This window comes from Callospermophilus lateralis, chromosome 2 (genome assembly GCF_048772815.1).
Source record: "Callospermophilus lateralis isolate mCalLat2 chromosome 2, mCalLat2.hap1, whole genome shotgun sequence".
NCBI lineage: Eukaryota > Metazoa > Chordata > Mammalia > Rodentia > Sciuridae > Callospermophilus > Callospermophilus lateralis.
Window position 1 is genome coordinate 148,650,908 of NC_135306.1, and position 20,622 is coordinate 148,671,529.

The following is a 20,622-nucleotide window of genomic DNA, read 5'->3' on the forward strand; positions in this document are numbered from 1 at the left end:
CCCCTCATCCTCTCCCTCCCATAGTCCTCTCCACTCTGCCTACAGCCTTAGGGTCCAAACAGACTTGGCTGGTCCACCCAGGGCTGTTAGTCCTCTCTGGGGCCCAGTTCTGCAGTCAGGGAGCCAGCCTGAGCCCTAGCTGTGCCAGCCTGCACTCCAAGTGAGTCAGTGGTCCAAGTTCATATCGTTTCCTGGATGCTCAAATCCCCATAGGCCCATCTCTGCACATCCGCATGTACCTCTGTGAGCCTGTGTGCTTGTACCACCTGTGTCTGTAACTGTGCTCTGTGTGTGTGTGTGTGTGTGTGTGTGTGTGTGTGTGTGTTGAGCTCATTGGCTCTCTCTGGGCCCCACGGGACAGCTCCTTGTAAATGGCAAGTAGGTTAGGAGCCTCTACGTGTGACTAAGCACACCAGCCCGAGGAGGATCAGAGCAAGGACACAGCCCTTGCCCTGGGAGGCCAGAGGCCAGAGGCTGAGGGAAGATCCAGACTTCACCAACGGGGCAAATCCAGCAGAAATACAAGTTCCCAGATTTGAGAGAGCTTACGCTGGACGCCAAGGCCCAGGTCACAGTAAACAGCTGCCCCTGCTTTCCAGAGCCAGCCTGGGCATCTGATGTGCCACTGAACAGTAGCAGGAATGTGGACCGGGGGCTATGCGGGCCAGGAAGACGGACGAAGGCCGAGTCTGTGGGAGTCAGGGAAGGCATGGTGCAGAGGAAACCAGAGCTCAGACTCCAGGGACACTTGAGGGGATACAAGGGAGAGGAGTGGGGAACAGGAGAAGGACCTGCGGCCCCGGTGGAACTTGGGGGTTTGAGGAAGTGGAAGGAGGCTGGAGAACAGGGAGGATGGAGGTGCCCCGAGAAGAGTGAAATGGTGGGGACAGGCTTCAGGGAAGGGATGAGCTCCTACTTGGCCACTGTGGGTGTGAGACTCCTGTAGGACATCCAGGGGAGAGGCGACTGAACCCGTGGGGGTGGCTGACATGGCCCAAGGAGAGCATGAAGCAGGAGGAGGCGGGGGCAGGAGGCAGGGAGCAGGAGGAGGCGGGGGGCCGGAGGAGGCAGCGGGCATGGCGTGGCAGCAGTGGTCAACCTGGGCAGAGAGGAGCGCAGGGGCTGGGGAGGCAGTGGGGAGCAGGAGAAAACCAGGCAGCGGGTGTCAGGAAGCCAGGGAAGGAGAATGTTTCCAGAAGGAGGGCCAGGTCCAGTGTCAGCTGAGGACTGAGCAGGATCTGGCGGATTTTCCCATGTGGATGTTGCTGGTGACCTGGTGGAAACAGAGGGTGGTGGGCTTAGCCCTCTGGCGGGGAGGAAGTGCAGAAAACTCTTTCAGAAGTTCGGGAGGAAAGAAAAGCAGTTTGGCTGGAGAGGGGTGGAGGGAAATGGACCAGGCAGGACTTGGGCCTGTTTATTGCTGACTGGGAGGTGGCCTGCAGAGAGCAGAGGGACTGTGCGGGAGGGAGGGAGGGAGAGTCGTCCATAAACACTGCCCTGGCCCTCTGCAGCAGGGTCTGCAGTGGTGGGGGTGGCTCTCTCCCAGGGATAGTTGTGATGGGGAGGAGGTGCCCGTGGTGGCAGCCCTCATCATGCTTTGAGCGCTAGGCGGCCAGGCTCCAGGGCCCCTGTCTGACTTCAGATCTGCAAAGTGGTAGTAACCACACTGGAGTGTGGGGAGGATCCTGGGAGCCCCACAGACTCAGTACAACCTCATCAACCCATTCTGGTCAGGAGCTGAGCCTCTGGCTGGGAGGCCCAGTAGGTTGCCCGGTTGGTTGCTGCATGGACACTTCAAAGGAGGAAAGCCTGAGAAGTCAGGACAGGGATTTGTCTGCTTCCAAAGAGGCCACACCCAACCTCACCCCTGGGCCCAGCTCCCAATTACTGGGAAGTTCTTCCTTCGGGTCTGGCCTGAGTCTTTCCTGCTGTGTGTTCCCTCTGGCGAGCTTGCTCAGCCCTGCCTGCACAGTGGAGCCAAGCCTATCAGCCGGCCACTTGGAGTGGCCGCTCATGTTTTTACAACTTGTTTTCATGAAATCGGGTTTCAAGTCTCCCTGCATTCCCAGGACGCCAGACCCGCCCTGATTCACAAGGATTGACCAAAACAGGGTCTGAGCCAGTCAGAGGAATCCGAGAACTTAGTCATTCTCCCTGGATCTCCCACAGATTCTCCTCCTTTCCTTCCAGTAAATAAATAAATAAATAAATGAAAAGAAGTAAAGTTAGCCTAAATGACCAGTGGTAAGGTAGAGGCTCAGATGATGCAGGTGGTGGACAGAGGGACTGGGCTGGTGAAGAAAGGAGCCAGTATATCTGGTGGACTTCAAGTTCCCCTGCCTAGAAGGCAGCAGAACTCAGTTTGCACAATGGAAGAATTAATGGCTGCACCTCTAGGTGCTGAGGTTGGTCGGATCAGTAGGTCCCAAGGCAGGAGCTGTGTGAGAGTGACTTACTGGGAAGTTTTCCGGGAGACACACTAAGGGAACAGGGAAAGTAGAAAGCGGAGAAAGGAGGAGGAGAGGCAGGAGACGATGTTGTGCCAACTCCACACAGGGAACTGCAGCTTAGTCTGGCAGAGGAGCTCAGGGGACAGTGTCCGGCCACACCCCAGGGCTGGCCCTCCTGTGGCAAGGATGCCAGGGCACTTACAGCCCACCTGGTCAGTCACTGGTGAAGGGCCACCTTGGGAGCTGGCCATGACCTTGGTAAAGGGATTTCAGCAGTCCAGGGGCATCTGGACATCACCCCCCCCGACACACACACACACATACACACAGCTGGGTGCTGGTTGTTGGGAGGGACCACACAATCCCATGTGCCCCGCAGTAGTAAAAGGGTCCCAGGGGATATGGGTGGAGCACGCAGAGTCGGCTTCAGGGGATTAACATGTGGATTATGTGAGATGAAGCTCGCAGGGTGCTGAGTGCCCAAAACCTGGCACCAGTAAGTGGCAGCTCTTAGGAAGGCATGTGCCGGGGGGGAGCCCAGGGCTGGGGTAGCACCTCCTGAGAGCTGTGTGGCGCTCCTGCTGCTCTCCAGCCCCAGGTCTCCTCTCGCTCACCTTCCAGAGGCAGAATCCCAGCGCTGCCCTCGAGGTAGGAGGTGGGACAGGCAGAGGTTAGTCTGTCCAGACTAACAGATCTGAACACCAGCAGGAAATGGAGGCCCAGTGGCCCAGCCCCTCCTGAATTGAATTTGGCTTTTGTTGCCAGCCCATACCACTGTGTCTTTTTCTGGACTTTGTCCCTAGAAGGTGCTCCGTGTCACTTGGGGGAACTCGTGTTGGTCAGCATGTCCCAGGAAAGAACAAACAGAAATTGTCCTTCCAGGCTGTTTTGACTAAATCCTAGGATCTGACAATGTGACTTTAACCGCTGCCTGGGTCAGCCTGCCTGTGTCGGCCTGGATGGTATCCTCCCTAACTCTTCCTCTGTCCCTCATGACAGACATCACAAGAGATGTCACCCATGACCTGATCTCCCCACTCAGGCCCCTGAGGGTCTATCCCTATAGACCATGAGAGACGTGAATACCAGTCCAGATTCTATGACCTGCTAGGTGACCTGCTAGGGCTAGGTCACCTCCCTTTTCTAAGCCTCGGTGCCCCATGTTCCTAAGCAGAGCTGTAAATTGCTCACCTAAAGTGAGGCAATTTCATGATGCTGATCCCTGTGTGACAAAGCTGATGTCCAGAGAAGTCAGGTGATTTGCCCGTGACCACACAGCAAAAGGATGGAGGTGAGAGGGTGAGGGCCTGCTCCCAGGCAAGTGGCTGGTTAAGTGAGCACCTTGACATTTCTCAGCTCTGCCCTGGCCCCCAGCCCTGGCCCCTTTTTGCCTGGGTTCATTAAATGCTTCACCATGTGAAGGTGAACTGAGCCAAAAGGTCCTCATTGCTGTGTCCCTAGTGGCTCACCTGGTCAGCACTAGGGGCAGCTGCTGGGTGAGGGCTCTGTGTTCAGATGGGCTAATGTCCCATCCACTGCAAAGCTGGGAACCTACAGGCCCCAGGGGTGAGGGTGGACATGGGGTGGTGACCCCAGAGGAGGAACTGGTCTAAAGGGTCAGGTCCCTGCTGGGCTGGAGGTGGGGGTGCCAGGGAAATAAGTCTGCTCACCCCCAGGGGGCTCCAGCCCTATGCCAACTGACCCACCAGTAAGGACTCCCCTGGCTTCTGTCATCTTTGTCTATACCATTAAACCTTGGGCTCCCCCATCCCGAGCCCCATCCATTCACTGGTTGCATGGAAGCTTAGGGAATGTGTGTTGGTCACTCCACCTGTGATCGTCTAGACAGGCTGGGGGTAAGTGTATGAATTCCAGGAACTAAAACTCCATCCCGCCTCTGCCCACCCTGTGCAGTGAAGCACCCCCTGCCATGGGAGGAACAGAGCTGAGTGACAGCCTATTAAATCTATTAAATAAAACAAGTGTGACCTTCCCACCTTGAAAAACATACCTTCATTATGTAAATTGAACCACATGCATAAAGGTATAGTGTTTTTGATGTTTGTTGTACTAGGAATTGAACCAAGGGGCACTTAACCACTGAGCCACATCTCCAGCCCTTATTTAGATGTTTTATTTAGAAGTAGGGTCACACTAAGTTGCTTAGGGCCTTGCTAAGTTGCTGAGCCTGGCCTTGAACTCAAAATCCTCCTGCCTCGGCCTTCTGAAGTGACAAAATATCAAGGATGTCTGAAGTTATTGTTGCCCAACTCTGCTTGGTTTATTGATGGGCTGGGGTTATTTGGGTAAATATTAAGACTTATAATTATGATTACTTATTTTATAACATGTATTATCTTCATTTTATCAAAATCACTAATTATATTGTTATAATCAAGATTTTCCTATTATTTGTGCTCTATTAATGGCAATAACCTAAAGGGCTAGAAGTAAAATATGATTATATTTCAAAGTATATAAAGTTGAGGGCCAGTGGTGGAGCTGAGTGGCAGAATACTTGCCTAACATGCACAAGGCCCTGGAGTCCATCCCCAGCACCAAAATAAATGTGTAGAATTTGAACATATGTCCAATCCAATGTAAACACAGGAACATTTATTTAAATTTTCAAAAATTGTTTTTATAATATCTGTTAAAATTAAAACAATATACATCAATTGACATCGGGTTTTAAATAAAATTATTTAGAGATGAAATACCAATTCAAAAACTTTATTAAAATGAGACTATTCAGGGCTGGGAATGTGGCTCAGTTGGTAGAGTGTTTGCCTTGCATGCAGAAGGCCCTGGGTTCAATCCCAAGCATCACAAAAAAAAAAAAAAAAAAAGAGAGAGAGAGAGAGAGAGAGACTATTCATAGTTGTGTTCAATGTCCATCTCATTGCCAATTTAAAGAACTAGTATCACGATTTATGTTATGTTGGAACAATAGGAATTGTTAAATACTGTAAGAGATTCCTCAGCCAACACGTGTGTTTTTTGTGAATACCACACTAATTCATGAGTACTTTCAGAACCACAAAATGGAACAGGAAGAAATGCCAAAAAAAAAAAAGGATGCTCAGCATTACTGGAAAACTGATACTTGGTTATGCAAGAAGCTACTGCACGTCGCCGTCAGAGAGACTGACAGCGACAGGAGTTGACAAGTTAATTTGTCTTCCCTCTGACTCTTTTTGCCCCTCCGTGCCCCTCCACCTTCCCTCGCCTCTGAGGCATCAGCCACCCCCTCAGCAGATGACCTTCCTGGCATCTGGACAGAATCACCTTTTGTTGTTCAGGTTCAAGAAATGGAGAAGAGTTCGGCTGGGGCCTGAGTGGTGTCAGGAAAGCAAATGTTTAGGATTACAGGTCACGTGGGTGTCGCGTGACAGGACTCCTGTGTGCGTTCTTCAGACGTGTGTGCATTTGTGACCTGTGGGGCTGGGGGGGTGGGGCTCCTTTCCCCATCTAAGGGTGGTCCAGGGAGTGAGTCTTCTGGCCAATGAGAAACCCTCTATCATACAACTAGCAACAGATAAAGGATGGGTCCTGTGCTGCCGCTGGAGTTGAGGTGTCTTTATTCAGTCATTTCATTCAGGTGTGTTTGGTCATTCATATAAACAACCTGCACCAATGCTCTTGCACCAGTGCTTCATCCAGGACACAGGAGGCTTTTAGTGCAGCCCATGATCCTATGGAGGTTCAGAGAAGGGCACTGATCCACCTGAGATCACTGCCAGGCCACAGCAGGAAAGCCCCCAAGCCAGGTGTCCCAAAGCAGAGGGTGCAGGCCACGTTTGAGTTTCTGGTAAAGTCTGAACGGGTATTGCTGTGTCCCATCAGCTTTCCTTCTTTCATCAACTTCTACTTCCTGTCCCAGAATGTCCTAGGGCCATCCTGCAGGGGGGTTTCAGCTTAAAGGGCCACTTCCTGTTTGGGGCCAAGCACTTCCTTCAAGTGACTCACAGGCTCCCATTGGCCCTGTGCTGGGGAGTCAAGGTTGGGATGGAGCCAGGCCCCAGCATGTCACTCTGTGACTGGACCCCAGCAGGGTGACCCTGAGACTGAGCCCTGACCCAGGCTGGAGGTAGGAGATGGGAAATGGAAGACAGGGATTGGATTGTTCTGCGTCACCCAGCCTGTGCTCAGGGGCTCTCACAGGTGGGGCTGACAGCAGAGCTGGTACCACTCAGGGAGACTTGGTGATACTTTCTCTTCCTTACAGGACAGTGAGGTGTGGCAGAAAGAGCATCGGGCCAGGAGACACGGACATCAACCCTGCCCTTCTCTGGGCTTCAGTGTCCATGTCTACCCAATGGGTGTAGGACTTGCTGGCTGTGACATTTTTGTGCAGCTTGATGTGGCAGGGTTTACATTAAGACATTTGGGTGTAAGCCAGGCCTGATGGCACACAGCTAGAATCTCAGCTACTCAGGTGGCTGAGGCAAGAGGAGCCCAAGTTCAAGAATAGCCCTGAAAATGTAGGGAGACCCTGTCTCAACATAAGAAATCAAAAGGGCTGGGGAGGTAGCCCAGCAGTAGAATAATCCCTGGTTCAATCCCCAATACAAAAGAAAGAGAGAGAGAGAGAGACAAGAGACAGAAAGAGAGATTTGGGTTTGAATTCTAACTTCACCATCTTGTGAGGTCTGCCTACCTCTAAGAACCTCTGCTTTAAAATTTAAGTAAACTTTAAGTGTTTCACACGTTAGCTAATTTAATCCTCACATCAGCCCCATGGAGTAGGTTTATTATTACTATTTTGTACATAAGGAGATTGATGCAGAGGGGTGAAGTAACTTGCTTAAGTTCACATCATGAAAGCCAAGATTCTAACTTGAGCAGTGTGACCCCAGAATCATGCTCTCAATAATATCTTCGCTGCTCAATTGTGGTCTATGGACCTGCAGAATTGGTATCATCTGGGAGCAAGTCAGAAATGGAGACTCTCAGGTCCCAGCCTGGAACTACTGAGTCAGACTGCAGCTTAGCAAGATCCCCGGTGGTTTGTGTGCACACTGAAGTTTGAGAAGCCATAGTCTATTTATATTCTCCTGTCACTTAGGCCTTAGGATCATTGTGGGAATAAAGGAAACAAGTGTGTTTTTGTAAATGAAGTGCAGGGATTCCAGGCATGGTGGAAAACCTGGGCACTGGAGGTGCAGAGGTAGGGCTAGGGTGCTCTGGGGTCTGTCTAAGCTGTTTCTGAGCCCAACTTTGGGTGCCTGAGTCAGAGGTGTGTTTTTTGCTTCCAGAGTATGAATGGGTTGGGGAAAGTTCTCATGTTGACGCAGGCCCAGGGCTGGGCACTAGGCTGAGACACCATGGCCCTGGGTCCCAGCCCTGGCTCTGCTTCTGCCTCTCTGGGTAACATAGGAAGGCCTTGGCTCTGCCAGTTTCAGTGTCCCCAAATAGGCAAAGTAGCAGCACCTCTGAAGCCTGCAGTGCTGACCCCAAGCCCCTTCCCCTCCCCTCTTCTCCCCATGTCCTGAGACTACCATCTCTCCCCGCAGTTCCTGGGCAGGGGGCTGCCCTGCTGGCTGTGGGAGCTCAGGGAGCAGGGAGGTGATGCATGAGTCACTCAGGCACATAATTGTGGTGCCCCAGATCCCGCCTCCAGCCCACCGGCCCTCCCCACTTCGGCTGCTTTGGAAGAACAGCTGGTCTGGCAGCTACCTCAGAGAAGCAGGTCCCTGGCAGCAGAAGAGGGCCTCTGCCCCCAGGGTGGCTGGGCTTGGGTCCTGCTTCCGTGGGCCCTGCAGAGGGGCACAGGTGGTTTGAGAAGCATGCTGTCTGGATTTGGGATTGGTTGGTTTGTGGGCAGCATGTGTGGAAAAAGAATTGCATGCTCCATTTCCCATGGGCCAGGACTAGATAAGCCACCAGATTCATGCCCAGGGCAGGGACCAGCGTGACCCATCACTGGACTCTACATCTAGCACAGGGTGGGCCCAGGCTAGGGGCTCCTTAAGGGCAGGGTGTGGAGGGTAGAAGGCAGGGCAGAGTGATGAAGGATCTCACTGTCTTTGTCCCCTTGTCCCCTTAGGTGTTCCAGTGAAGTGACATCTCCACCTCCGTGGACAGGACACCCTCAGGAGCTCAGCTAGCAGCCACTGGTACGTCTTTTGGGTAAAGAAAAAAGACATGAAGGAAGAAGAGAGAAAGGAGGTGGAAACCGGCCGCAGAGAGTAGCCCCCTGGCTTCTATGTGATGCCTGCCTCTCCTGAAGGGAAAGAACAGTTATGGAAAAACAGGAGGAGTGGGAACTATGGACCCATTTTATAAGACCCACAGCTCTGGGTGGGGGTCTCTTGCTTGGGACAATGCATATGTACCAGGCACTTGTCTAAGGGCTTTCCGTGTAATAGTTCATTTAGTCCTTATAAAAGCCCACAGGATTGGTGTCATGACCCCCCCCCCCCATTATAAAAGAGGAAAGTGAGGCACAGAGGTGTAAGAATTTGCTCAATTAGGCGCATGGTAGAACCAGGTGAGTCTCCTTCCCAGCGGGATGAGTTCAAAGCCCTGGGATTCACTGCCTCTCTGGAGTCAAGTGGTAACTAAATTTCTTTGACCTCCAATTTGGGGTTTAATGGGCTCCTAATTCCAGGGAAGATTTGTGTTTTAAGAGAGAATTTAAATTTAATTTAGAACCCTAAAGAAAACAGTGCTTCAGCCAAAGGAATGAATAGCAAGCAGTAGCACTGGAGGCCCTGAGTCATGGAATTGGCTTGGACCTTCAAGGTGGGCTGGCCAGCTCCTGGGATTTTCAGCACTTGAGTAAGGTCAGTTTTCTCTGGTCACCAAAGAAAGAAGTCATTTGAAAGAGGTGAAGAAAAGTTTAGGTTCTGGGTCCTGAGACATGCCCAGAAGCAGAGACTTCTGCTTTTTGCAGAATACTGTGAAGAAAAGCAATGTTAATGACAGGGATGAAATTAGGATCCTATGCTAAACCTGAGGTCATTTGCACTAGATCTGTGGGAGAAAAGTACCTGAGACTTTTTTTAGTAACTTATTTTTTTTTTTCCTGTAAATTGGAAAAAGCCTAATTATTATTCAAAGGCGGACTTCAGCTCAGGCTCAGGAGTGGTTCTGCAGTCGTGTGGTTTACACAGCTCTGATTAATTCCTTCTTTCCTTCCTTTGCATGTTTCACCAGGTTTTCTTACTGTCAAGCACATAGGCACCTTCTTGGTGCTAGGCCCAATGCAGGGGACACAGACCCCCTATACAAAACTCCTCTAGCTGAAAGTGGACAGGGGACAGGGTTGGGGGTGGCAGGGGTATCTTTTGTCCCCATCACTGGGCACAGGGCAACAGACACTCAGGTCTTCAGAAAATCTTGGCCACCTTGGATAAGAAGCCTCAGCCTGGAAGAGCTCTGAGCCTGGGGGTAGGGCAGCCAGGGTGCAGATGATTACCAAGTGCTGAGGCCTGTGAGTGTTCTCAAGAGCTCTGTCAGATGATGAGTGCGGAGGAAGGACACCCTGGACCTCTGGGGGCAATCAGACTAAGTCTTGCACAGGGTCCATTAGTTCAGATGGACAAGATTTGGTTGGGGTCGGGGAGGGCTTTCCTGGCAGCTTGCCCAGCCTGGGCACAGGCGTGGAGGTGGGACAGCTGTGTAGCCTGGTGTCCTTGGAGCACAGACTAGGAGGAGGGCCAGCGGGAGGGCAGGCTGTAGAGGTAGGTGTCAGGGAAGGAAGTGAAAGGATTGCTTAGATGGTAGGACCTCCATTCCGGGCCTGCTTGGGAAGCCTGTTTGTATAGCAACTCTGCTAGTTTACATAAGTAAATAAAATAAATCACTAGCCCCATCCTGCAGGGGTAAACACCAGGCAGAGAGAAGGCCCTGGTGCAAGGCCCTGCTGGACTCAGCTTCCTCCTCCCCCTCCCCATTGGGAGGGGGCCCCCCCTTCTCTTGGGCCCAGGGAGAAGCATCAGAAAAAGTCACTTAGGTCCTGTGACTGAGGCTCCTGGAGAAGGCCCCTGGAATCAACTAGAGGGGTGGAGGATGGTGAATCTGCTCCCTAGGCCCTGGGGCTCCCCAAGAGGCCTGAGCGAGACCTTAGGCCTGTTTGCTGGCTCTGCCTGGGCCAGGGGGAACCTGTCAGTGCCAGTGAGGAAGGTGGGGCAGGAGACCTCCCTACAATCCTGGAGGCTTAGAGAGAACCTAGAGGTCCTGCAGAGCCTTGCTGGGAGTGCACACACCTGTGGCCCCACTGGAAGGCTGGGCCCACCACTAGGGAGAGGAGGCTAGAGAGAATGGCTCTAGGACTTTGTTCAGGCTGTCATTTTGTGGCTTAATAGTCTTAAGACCCCAACTGGATTATTCCAGGATTTCTTGAGAGTACGGTCTTGGGTGATGTAATTCTAAAACTGGTTTGGGGCGCTCGGGAGTTTGAGCTCTGAGATGCTCAGCTCTGCTCTCTGTGAGGTCTCAGCTGAAGCTGACTGGAATCAGAGAGGTCTGAGTCTGGCCTCTGCCCAGGTGTGTCCCACACATGCAGGTCTGTGTCCTAAGGGCCTTACCTGAGGGAGAGGCTCAGCAGACCTGGTCCTCAGCCTGGTGCTGGGTGAGTCCTGCCTCCAGCATCCTCTGCTTCCTTGTCTGTGAGTGAGGTGGGGTTCTTGGTGATGGCCTGGGAGTCGGTGTGACACTTCAGTGGCCGGCAGCTGTGGAAACTCTTTGTAAACTGTAAGCACTGTGAGTGTGCTCGTGACTGTAGGGGCTGTTGCTACAGTGAGGCTGTCTCCCTGCAAGGAAGAGAGGTCCACATGTGATTGTCGGTGAACCCCTCAGCTCCAGGGGAGGCGGGGAGGCCCCTGAAATTCACAGTAAGGGAGCAAAAGAGCTGGAGGGACAGGACAGATGGTCCCCTGAATGCGCAGTTTCAGGGAGGACACCGCCCCCTCCTGCTGGGGGACCATTTCCTAGGGAGGCCAGCCAGGAGGGTGGGAGAACTGGAGAGCCACACCGGAGTAAGAGCTGGTCTTCCTTGGCTTCCAGCCTTTCTCCCAGAGAAAGAGCAATCGAGGTCTCTTGGGACAGAAGTGTTGGGTAAATAGGAGGCCCTGACATCATTGTGTAAGATTCATAATGACCCTAATTATGGCATGATTGATTCTTTGAGAGCTCTGGCTCTCAGCTCTCAGAGTAACTTTTCCCCAAACAATGAGCAGGTGTGATGAGGGCGGGTCCCACCTGGCCTTTTCCCCTCCCAGCCCTTCTACCCTTACCCCCAAATCCTCCTTCACTCCTCCTCCAACCCCCCCACCTCACTGCAGCTGCTTTGGGTACTTAGACTCTCTTCCTATCCTAGGTCTGGCCACCTTCTCTGCCAAATTCATTAGAATCTACGGTTTTCTCTGAGGCACAGAGTGGTGAAGGAACTTACCTAAGGTCATGCAGTGAGATGGTGACAGCCTAGATGTCTTGATTAGAGCCATCAAATGATGCCGGCACTAGGAACATATGAAATTTCTAAGTGTGCCAAAGAGCTAACCACAGAAGGCTGGAGAGCAGTAGTGTGGGCCTGGGATTGGTTAGCCCCATAGTTCTCCGGGTGGACTTTTTATCAACCTCAGGGAGAGGGGCGTCCCAGAATCAGTGCTGTCCCCCAACCTCCAGCCCTGGCACTGGGGCCAAAGATTTGTGAGGTTTGTGTTTGTGTTTTGGAAAATGACCTGGTTGGTGAACTGTTTGGGGGGTGTCTTGCTGTCCTGGGTCCCTGGAGGGCAGCAGGGCCTACCAGCACTACTGCATGGAGCCCAGCTGGGGCCTAACTTGCTGGCCAGAGCTAGGGATCCTGCTCTAGGAGCCCCGATCACTCCCTCTTGGCCTTTCAGGCTTACTCTGTACTGTCCCTGCACCTGAAGTGTCCTTCCTTCCTTCTGAGTTCTGCTTAGATCCCACCCTCTCCAGAGTCTCCACGCATAGGCCAGTTCTACAACCCAAGGACACTCGGAGTTCTGGGGTCCAGAGGAGACCTGGCCCATCAGGGAAGGCTTCCAGGAAAGGGGCTCCCTGCCTTGAGGTGGGGGTTGAGGACAGGCAGAGGGGCTCCCACTGGCACACTGGGTGGGAACAAGGGTTGGATGATCAGCAACGAGGACCACACAGGGGCCCCAGCCATGCTCCCCAAGCTCTGTGTGAAGAAGTCTCTGTGGCCCTGACCCTGTGGCACCGAGGGGTTGTTCTAGGTGAAGTTTAGGTCATTACTGAGTATGTTTATCCAGGACCCCTTGGTCACTACCAAAGATGGCAGAGGCCCTTGGGGGGCAGACTGAGCAGGCAGCTAACCTTGCTGTGCACCCTCATTAAGCTTTAAACCAAGCCCCAGGAGGACAATTCACTGCCAGGACTCCCAGTGATTTTGCCCTAGGAGCAGAGAGGGCCCTTCCCCAGCTGGAGCAGGAAGGACTGTGGGACATGTCCTTCTGTCCTTGAACACTCCCACCTCTGCCTTGCTCTTGGGGATGTGGAGAGAGCAGGTGGCTAATGGGTTTTAGAAACCATGCTAGAAAGGCCCTTGGAGATCTCTGGAGGTGTTCAAGGTCCCCATATAAGGGTGGGACAGCAAAGGCCTGAGGCTTTGGGGGGTCACCCAGCCTGCAGGTCAACCCAGACTGTGGGGCCTGAGCTCAGCCTCAGACCTTCAGGCCTGGGGCGGGGCTGGGGTTGAGGCCCCAGGGAGGGGACCAAGGCCAGGGAGGAGGGAGGATTTCCTTTGCTTGCTTCCCTCCTCCCCCTGGGGCCCTGGCCTGCTGCAGGAGAAGGTCAGGCCTCCACCTCCCCCAGCCCTGGCACCCCTCAGGGGTTTTCCTCTTTCCTCCTGGGTTCCTGGCCTCACTCCTTGCTTGAACATCCCCGCTGCCAACCAAAACACTAAGCTCTGCCCTCTGAGCGCAGTCCACTGTTCCACAGATGCTGCAGCTGGCAGATGCGGAAGGGGGTGGAAATGTGGGTAGACCTCCCTCTGCTGGTGCCATGAGAAGTCTGCCCTTCAGAGTCACCGGCCCTGGGTTCAAATCTTCCCTTCTCCATGATTAGCCCTTCGGCCTCAGGCAAATCACTTTTTGCACATACACACATGTGCATGTTTGTGTGTGTGTGTGTGGTGTGTGTGTGTGTGTATGTGTGTGTGTGTGTGTGAGAGAGAGAGAGAGAGAGAGAGAGCGAGAGAGAGAGATTAATAGACTTTTTGTTTTATAGAAAAGTTCACTGGGAAATACAGAGTTCCCAAGTACCCTCTTCCCCTCCCCCGACTCTCCTCTGTTTTCACATTTTGTATCCATGTGGTACATTTGCTTCAGTTGATACTGTTACGTCATTACTAGCCCAAGTACATAGTTTACACTAGGGCTCACTTCCGTGTTGCACATTCCATGGGGTTTGACACATGGGTAAGGACACCTATTCTGGGCCATACAGAATAGTTTAACTGCCCTAAAACCCCCATTTCAACCTACTTCTCCCTCCCTCCCCCTGAGCTCCTGGCAACTCCTGATCTTGCTGCTTCTGTGGCATTGCCTTTTCTAGAATGTCATATAGTTAGAATCACACAGTATGTGGCCTTTACAGATTGGCTTCTGTCACTTAGCAATATGCTTCCGAATTTCCTCTGGGTCTTTTTGGGATTTGAGAGCTCATTTCTTTTTATCCTGGAATAACACTGCATTGTGGGGATGGGCCACAGCTGAGTCATCTATTCGCTCAAGCCCTTATTTTTGATCTGTAGGACAGGGCCACGGTCCTGCACTCGGAAAGGTTGTCATCTGAAAGTAATATACACTAGCTTGATGCCCAGCAAGTCCCCAGTCCTCCTGGTCCCCACCATACACCCCACGAGCGAGCGACAGCACAGCATGCTGCAATGACTGTGATTGGCAGTAATGCCACTGTGCGGATGCTGGGTCCACCATTTTAGGAACACTTTTATTGAGTGCTTAAAATCTGCTAAGAACTGGGAACACAGTGAATGTCCTTGTACCAGTTGAGGGTTTGGGTTGCAAACAACAGAAATAATTCAGAGTAATTTAAGCAGAAGATTTCCTTGGAAGGGAACAGAGCAATTCCTGGAATCTGAGGCCCTGGAGGCACCAGCCAGGGTAGGAATGAAGGGGGTCCAGCTGTAGTCAAGGACCCCAGGCCATCGTCCTTTCTGGTACAGCAGCCATCAACCTTGCAGCACCTTCACACTAGAGCAGATAGTCTTCTGGTGACTTCCAGATCTGAGCACTTAAACAGTTTTACCCAGATAAAATCCACACACCATACAACTCACTCTCTGAAGTGCACAATTCAGTGGGTTTTCGTGTATTCAAAGAGTCCTACAGCTGTCCCCACTATCTAATTGCAGAACATTTCCATCACTCTAAAAAGAAACTCCATACACCCGTTATCAGTCTCCCCACCCCCGTTCCTCCTCACACTCCTGGCCCTGGCATTCACTAGTCTACTTTCTGTTTATATTTGCCTATTCTGGACTTTTCTGGAATCATATAATCTTAGCCCTTTATAACTAGTATCCTTCACTCAGCATAATGTTTTTAAGATTCCTTTAAGTTGTTCAGATTCATCAGGTTTGATTACAGACTCAGGCACTTCCATGTGCCCCGCCCAAGGCTCAGAGAGAGCTGGTGGCCTGTCCGAGGAAGACCAGGTAGAACCCAGGCCCTCACACCTGGCCTGAAACTCTGTCTGCTCTCAAGAAAAACAGTGGGCAACAGGGTCTGGGAAAGTAAGGGCCTCACAGCCTGGCAGAGCTGGGATAAAGGTCAGGCACATTCTGGGATGTTGGGATGGCAGAGGACCCTGGACGTGGGGGCTCAGCCTCAACATCCTGCTTCAGCTGCATGTGGGCATTGGCTGCCTCTCAGGCGTGACTCTGGGAAGGTCTTTCCCTGTGCAAACAGGAGACCACGGAAGTTCAGGGCAGGGGCCAGAAATTCAGACAGAAAACAGGACTTTGTGCTGGGGAGGGGCTTTCCTTTGTCCCACAGCCAGCAGGAGCTATTGGCAAGGGATTTCTCAGGAACTTGGCTGGTATCAGCAGTCCTGGGAGGTGGCTTTGAGAGATCTGTTGATGCTAAGGAATGTCATTAGCCTGGCAGGAAGGGGAGGTGTGTTATGGCTGGGGACAGGTGGGAAGTGTGCTGACTCCGAGAGCTTGTTTGAGTGTCTGCTGCCCAGTATCTGAATTGCACAACTGTGAGCAGAATTTCCAGGTACCCCCTGAAGCAGAATCCAGGGAGCCCTTAGTGTGTCTTCTCTTCTCACGGCCCTGTGCCAGTCACTGGGGACATGGGATAACCAGGCCATCCCATGGAGGAGACAGGCGTGTCAATGGTGTATATGTGGTGTGCCCGGGTAAGAGTGGGGGGATATGCAGGGCTATGGAAGGGCTCTCACCAAGCTGGGGCTCAGGAGAGGCTCCCCAGAGGAAGAGACATCTGAGCTGAGATTCAAAGGATCAGGAAGAGGTAACTAGACAAGGGACAGAAAGCTCTGGAGAGGCCAGGCAGGAGGAGCGGCAGGGGCCAGATCCTGGTCACGTGACTGGAGAAAAAGTTCACTCCGGTTTCAGCAGGGAGGTCCTAATGGAGGGACAGGGCCCACCCCAGGGACTCCAGGGAAAAGAAGAGGTCTGAACCAGGGGAGTGGCTGAGGATGGTGAGAAGAGGGCCAAGAGGGGTGTGAGAAGCCGGCTGGGGATGGCGAGGAGGTCACCGCGCAGAGTGGGTCTGCAGGAGCCTGGGTGTCACTCTCGGAAACAGCCACTGGCCATCTCCACCAGAGGCGGAGACTAGGTGACCTTGGCAGGGTCTGATAACTGCAGCTGTGGGAGTGGACGAGCTGTCCCTGCTGAGAGAACACACAGAGGAAGGAGAGGAGGTCTGTCTCCCAGGGGAGTCCTACCAGCATGGCAGGACGCACACCCCCTCGGGGGAGAGAAGAGTCACCCCAGCAGTCATCCGCTGAGCCCTGGACCAAGGCGAGGTGTACTGTTCCACTTCCCTCTTTTCCAGATTGAAGCGGAATTTCCATTCCCAGGTGGGTTGTAAGGAGGTGACTGGGAAGGGGCAGCAGAGGACCTGTGGGCATCAGGCCCATGGTCAAGGATGCTGGGAAAGGACTGGGGACATGGCTGTGGGTTCCTGCTCCCAGAACGCCCACTTGCTGAGCTTTGGTCACTGCTGCGCTACTCAGACACCTTTCTGCCTACCCCTATGTGTTTCTCCAACAAAGCCAAGGCAAAGGCAGTCATCCCCACCCCATGCTGCCCCCAGGCCCTGGGCTCAGGGAAGTCCCCTCAGCAGCACCATATTCCACAAGCCTCTCCAAGAGCCCCTGGGACAGAGGCTGCATCAGACAATTCCCAGCAAGTAAGAGGCTCATGGTCGTTCAGTATTCCCAGCAAAAGCTCTAATGCATCTTCCCCTGGGGACCGGAGGCTGTAATCCCTAGGTTGAGGTTAGCATTGGTGGTGGGGTTGGGGGTGGGAGGAGGAGATAGGCAGAGGCCCTGGTGAGGCCCAGAGGAAGAAGTTGTGAGTAGGCCCAAAGACCAGTGTTCCCCAAGGGGCACCTGGCGGCAGGCATTTGGAGACAGGCATCTTAGGAGGTCTTCTTACGGCCTCAGCTCGGCCCTTCCTCAGGAAGCAGGCCCTGACCCTTCCTGCACACGGCAAGTGCCCACAGCCCCTCTCTCCCCCACCGCATGCCTGCCGCCTGTGGCACTTACAACGCTGGCCCAGAAGCAGTGGAGCCTGGTGCAGGAGTCTGCAAATGTTCCCTCCGAAGGGCCAGACAGTGAGTATTTTGGGCTTTGCCGGCCATATGGTCTCTGTGGCAACAACTTAACTCTGCAGTTATAGTTAAAGCAGCCACAGACAATAATCCATAAATGACTGAGTGTGGCTGTGTCCAATAGAGCTTTATTTATGGACACTGAAATTTGACTTTCATCTAATTTTCATGTCTCACAAGATATTCTTGTTTTGATTTTGTTCCCCAACTATTTAAAAATGTGAAAAGCATTCTTAGGGGGCTGGGGATATGGCTCAGTGGTGGAGCCTAGCACGTGTGAGACACTGGGTTGGATCCTCAGCACCACATAAAAATAAATGAATAAAGATATTGTGTCTACCTACAACTAAAACAATATTTTAAAAATAATTAAAAATAAAACATTCTTAGCTTTTGAGCTGTATAAAACAAGGCAGCAGGTGGGGTTTGGTGGCCTCTGGGTTAGTTTGCTAACCCTAGGCTTAATGAAAGGCCCTTGTAGCCAGACTGCCTGGGTGTGAGTTCTGAGCTCTGCTGTGTGACCTTTGGTAAGTAGCTAAATCTTTCTGTGCTTCAGATTTCTCATCTGTAAAATGAGGATGGCAATGATAATATTTTGGGAACATAAACTGGTGGTGCCACTATGAAGAGTAGTTTGGCACTTCCTCAAAATGTTAAATGTAAGCCAGACACACAGATGCACGCCTACAATTCCAGTGACTCAGGAGGCTCAGTCAGGAGGATTTTCAGTTTAAGGCCAGCCTCAGCAACTTAAATTATATATCAAATTTTTAAAAAAAGCACTGGGGATGTAGCTCAGAGGTAAAACACCCTGGAGTTCAATCCCCAGTACAAAAAAAAAAAGTTAAACCTAAGATTTATCATCTGACCCAGGACCCAGCTAATCTATCCCTAATCTATTTCTAAAGAGAAATGAGAACATATATCTACACAAAACCACATTCATGGCAGTGTTATTTATAGCAACCAAAAAGCAGTGACAAACCAAGTTGTCCATCTACTGATTAAAAAAGAATAACAAAATGTGGGCTGAGGTTGTGGCTCAGCGGTAGAGCGCTTGCCTCGCACGTGCGGGACCCTGGGTTCGATCCTCAGCACCACATAAAAATAAATAAGTGAAATAAAGGTATTGTGTCCAACTACAACAAAAAATGAATATTAAAAAAGAATAACAAAATTTGGAATATCCATACATTTGAATATTATTCAGCCATAAAAAGGAATGACGTCGTTACCCATGCTACAACCTGGATGAACCTTGAAAACATCACACGAAGTGAGCCACACATGAAAGGTCACATGTTACATGAATCTGTCTGAAGTCTCCAGAATAGGCAAGTTCATGGAGACAAAGTAGTTACAGGGTCCAGAGGTGAGCTGGGGTAAGTAGGGGGACCTGACTACTAATAGGTATGCGGCTTGATGGCGATGAAGGAAGTGTTTTGGAATTGGGTGGTGGGATGGTTGCACAATTTTGTGACTATAGGAAAAATTGAAGGTGACCAATACAGACTTGTACAGTGTGAAAGGGTGGCTCTTACAGCATGTGAATTCTATCTCAGTAAAGAAACAGTGATGAGGGCTGGCTGTGGCTCTGAGGTAGAGCACCCGCCTGGCATGTGTGAGACACTGGGTGCATCCTCAGCACCACAGAAAAATAAAATATGTTGTGTCCACCTATAACTAAAAAATAAATATTAAAAAAAAAAAAACAGCAATGATACTTCCTTCTTAGGATTGCTGACTGCGCTAACACAGGGCAGCCTCCTGGAACAGGAGACCCTCACGGGTCCTGGAAGGGCCCTGAATAGCCACCGGGCCTGTCCTCTACCCACTGTCTCCCTGGCCTAAGACAGGGCCTGGATCAGAATATATGGCTTGGAATTCTGAAGTCTCCAGACCAGGGGTGGAACTGTCAATAACAACTGCCACATGATGGTTGAGACTTGGGATGAGGTGCCTCAAACCAATTTCACTGGTTACACTTGACCAACATTGGCCTCCAGAAGCCAAGACCCCTTCAGGTATCCCCAGGGTGCCAAGCAGACTGGGGCAGTAGCAGTTCAGCTCTCAAGATATTTGCCATTGCGGGGCACAGTGGTGCACACCTGGAATCCCAGCTGCTTGGGAGGTTGAGGCAGGAGGATTGAGAGTTCAAGGCCAGCCTCAGCAACTTAGCAAGGCCCTAAGCAATTCAGTGAGACTCTGTTGTCTCTAAATAAAGTACAAAAAAGGGCTGGGGATATGGCTCAGTGGTTAAGTGCCCTGGGTTCAATCCCCAGTACCAAAACAAAACAAAACAAAAAAACATTCCATTGCTCCACCAGCCTCCCACAGGCTCCGCCAGGCTGGGCCCCTGGGCCTGGAGAATGAACACCTTGGGGCACTAGAGCAGATTCCTACATCCACCATACCCAGGTGTGACTGCAGGCCAGGCATTCCCCTTTTTCTCTCTGAGCCTCATCTGTTCAACTGTCAAATGGGTTTAGGACACTACCTGCCACTTCAGCTTATTATGACAACCAGGTGGAACAGTGGATGTACACAGGGCCTGCTGTATTTTAGTGCTCAGTGCATGTCAGCTGTTATGATAATGTATTTGAGAGTGTTTATTTTGAAAGTCTACTATTGCTAGGCACAGTTCCAGTTACGGGGGCTAGAGCAGGGAATAAAAGAGACACAAATCCTGCGTTCGCGAAACTTATAATGGGGTAGGCAGACAAGAAACAAAATAAGCAAGGAAATTTAAGAATATGGTTGCTCCGGTGGTGCATGTCTGTCACCCCAGCCCCTATGAGGGAGGCTGATGCAGGAGGATTGTAAGTTTGAGGCTAGCCTCAGCAACTTAGCCAGGCCCTAAGCAACTTAGTGTTTTAAAATTTAAAAAGTAAAGAGGGCTGGGACGGGGCTCAGTGGTAAAGCAGCCCTGAGTTCAATCCCTGGTACAAAAAAAAACAAAACATGATTGAGAAAGTAAAACTGAGAATGTGGGAGGGAGCTTAGGGAATACAGGAAGAGGTTCCAGTTCTGTAGTAAGTCATCTGGGGAAGTCTCATTAAAAGAAGACATTTGACCAAAACCTTTAGAGAGGAAGGGAAAGAGGAAGCCACACGGGTTTGCAGGTTTCTAAGGGCAGAGCCTCCCAGGCAGAGGAAAGAGCAGCATGCTGGGCAGGGGTGCAGGACACGGGAGGGGTTGGCAGGAGAAGGAGGAGGCAGGATGAGGTCATGAGTGGATGGCAGGGACAGGTTTGGAGACCTGACTCCAGGTGGACAGGACCCACTTCAGGGCTTGACCAGAGGCTGCCCACCCCCCTCACCTCGGCTACGATGACGCTTCCAGTGTTGAGCCCATCTCCT

At 51.7% G+C, this 20,622-nt stretch overlaps 1 protein-coding gene and 1 non-coding gene across 4 annotated transcripts in view; both read left to right on the forward strand.

Annotated features, from left to right (window-relative positions):
• Nucleotides 1-20,622, forward strand: part of Gdpd5 (glycerophosphodiester phosphodiesterase domain containing 5) — an 80,986-nt gene that overhangs the window by 21,330 nt on the left and 39,034 nt on the right. For all 3 annotated transcript variants that reach the window (XM_076846626.2, XM_076846628.2, XM_076846627.2), the window contains exon 2: nucleotides 8,500-8,569. The gene's annotated coding sequence lies outside the window, so the exon portion shown is untranslated. The remainder of the gene's footprint in view (nucleotides 1-8,499; nucleotides 8,570-20,622) is intronic.
• Trnaa-ugc (transfer RNA alanine (anticodon UGC)) lies at nucleotides 5,209-5,282 on the forward strand. The gene has a single exon. It is a non-coding gene; the product is annotated as a tRNA-Ala (tRNA).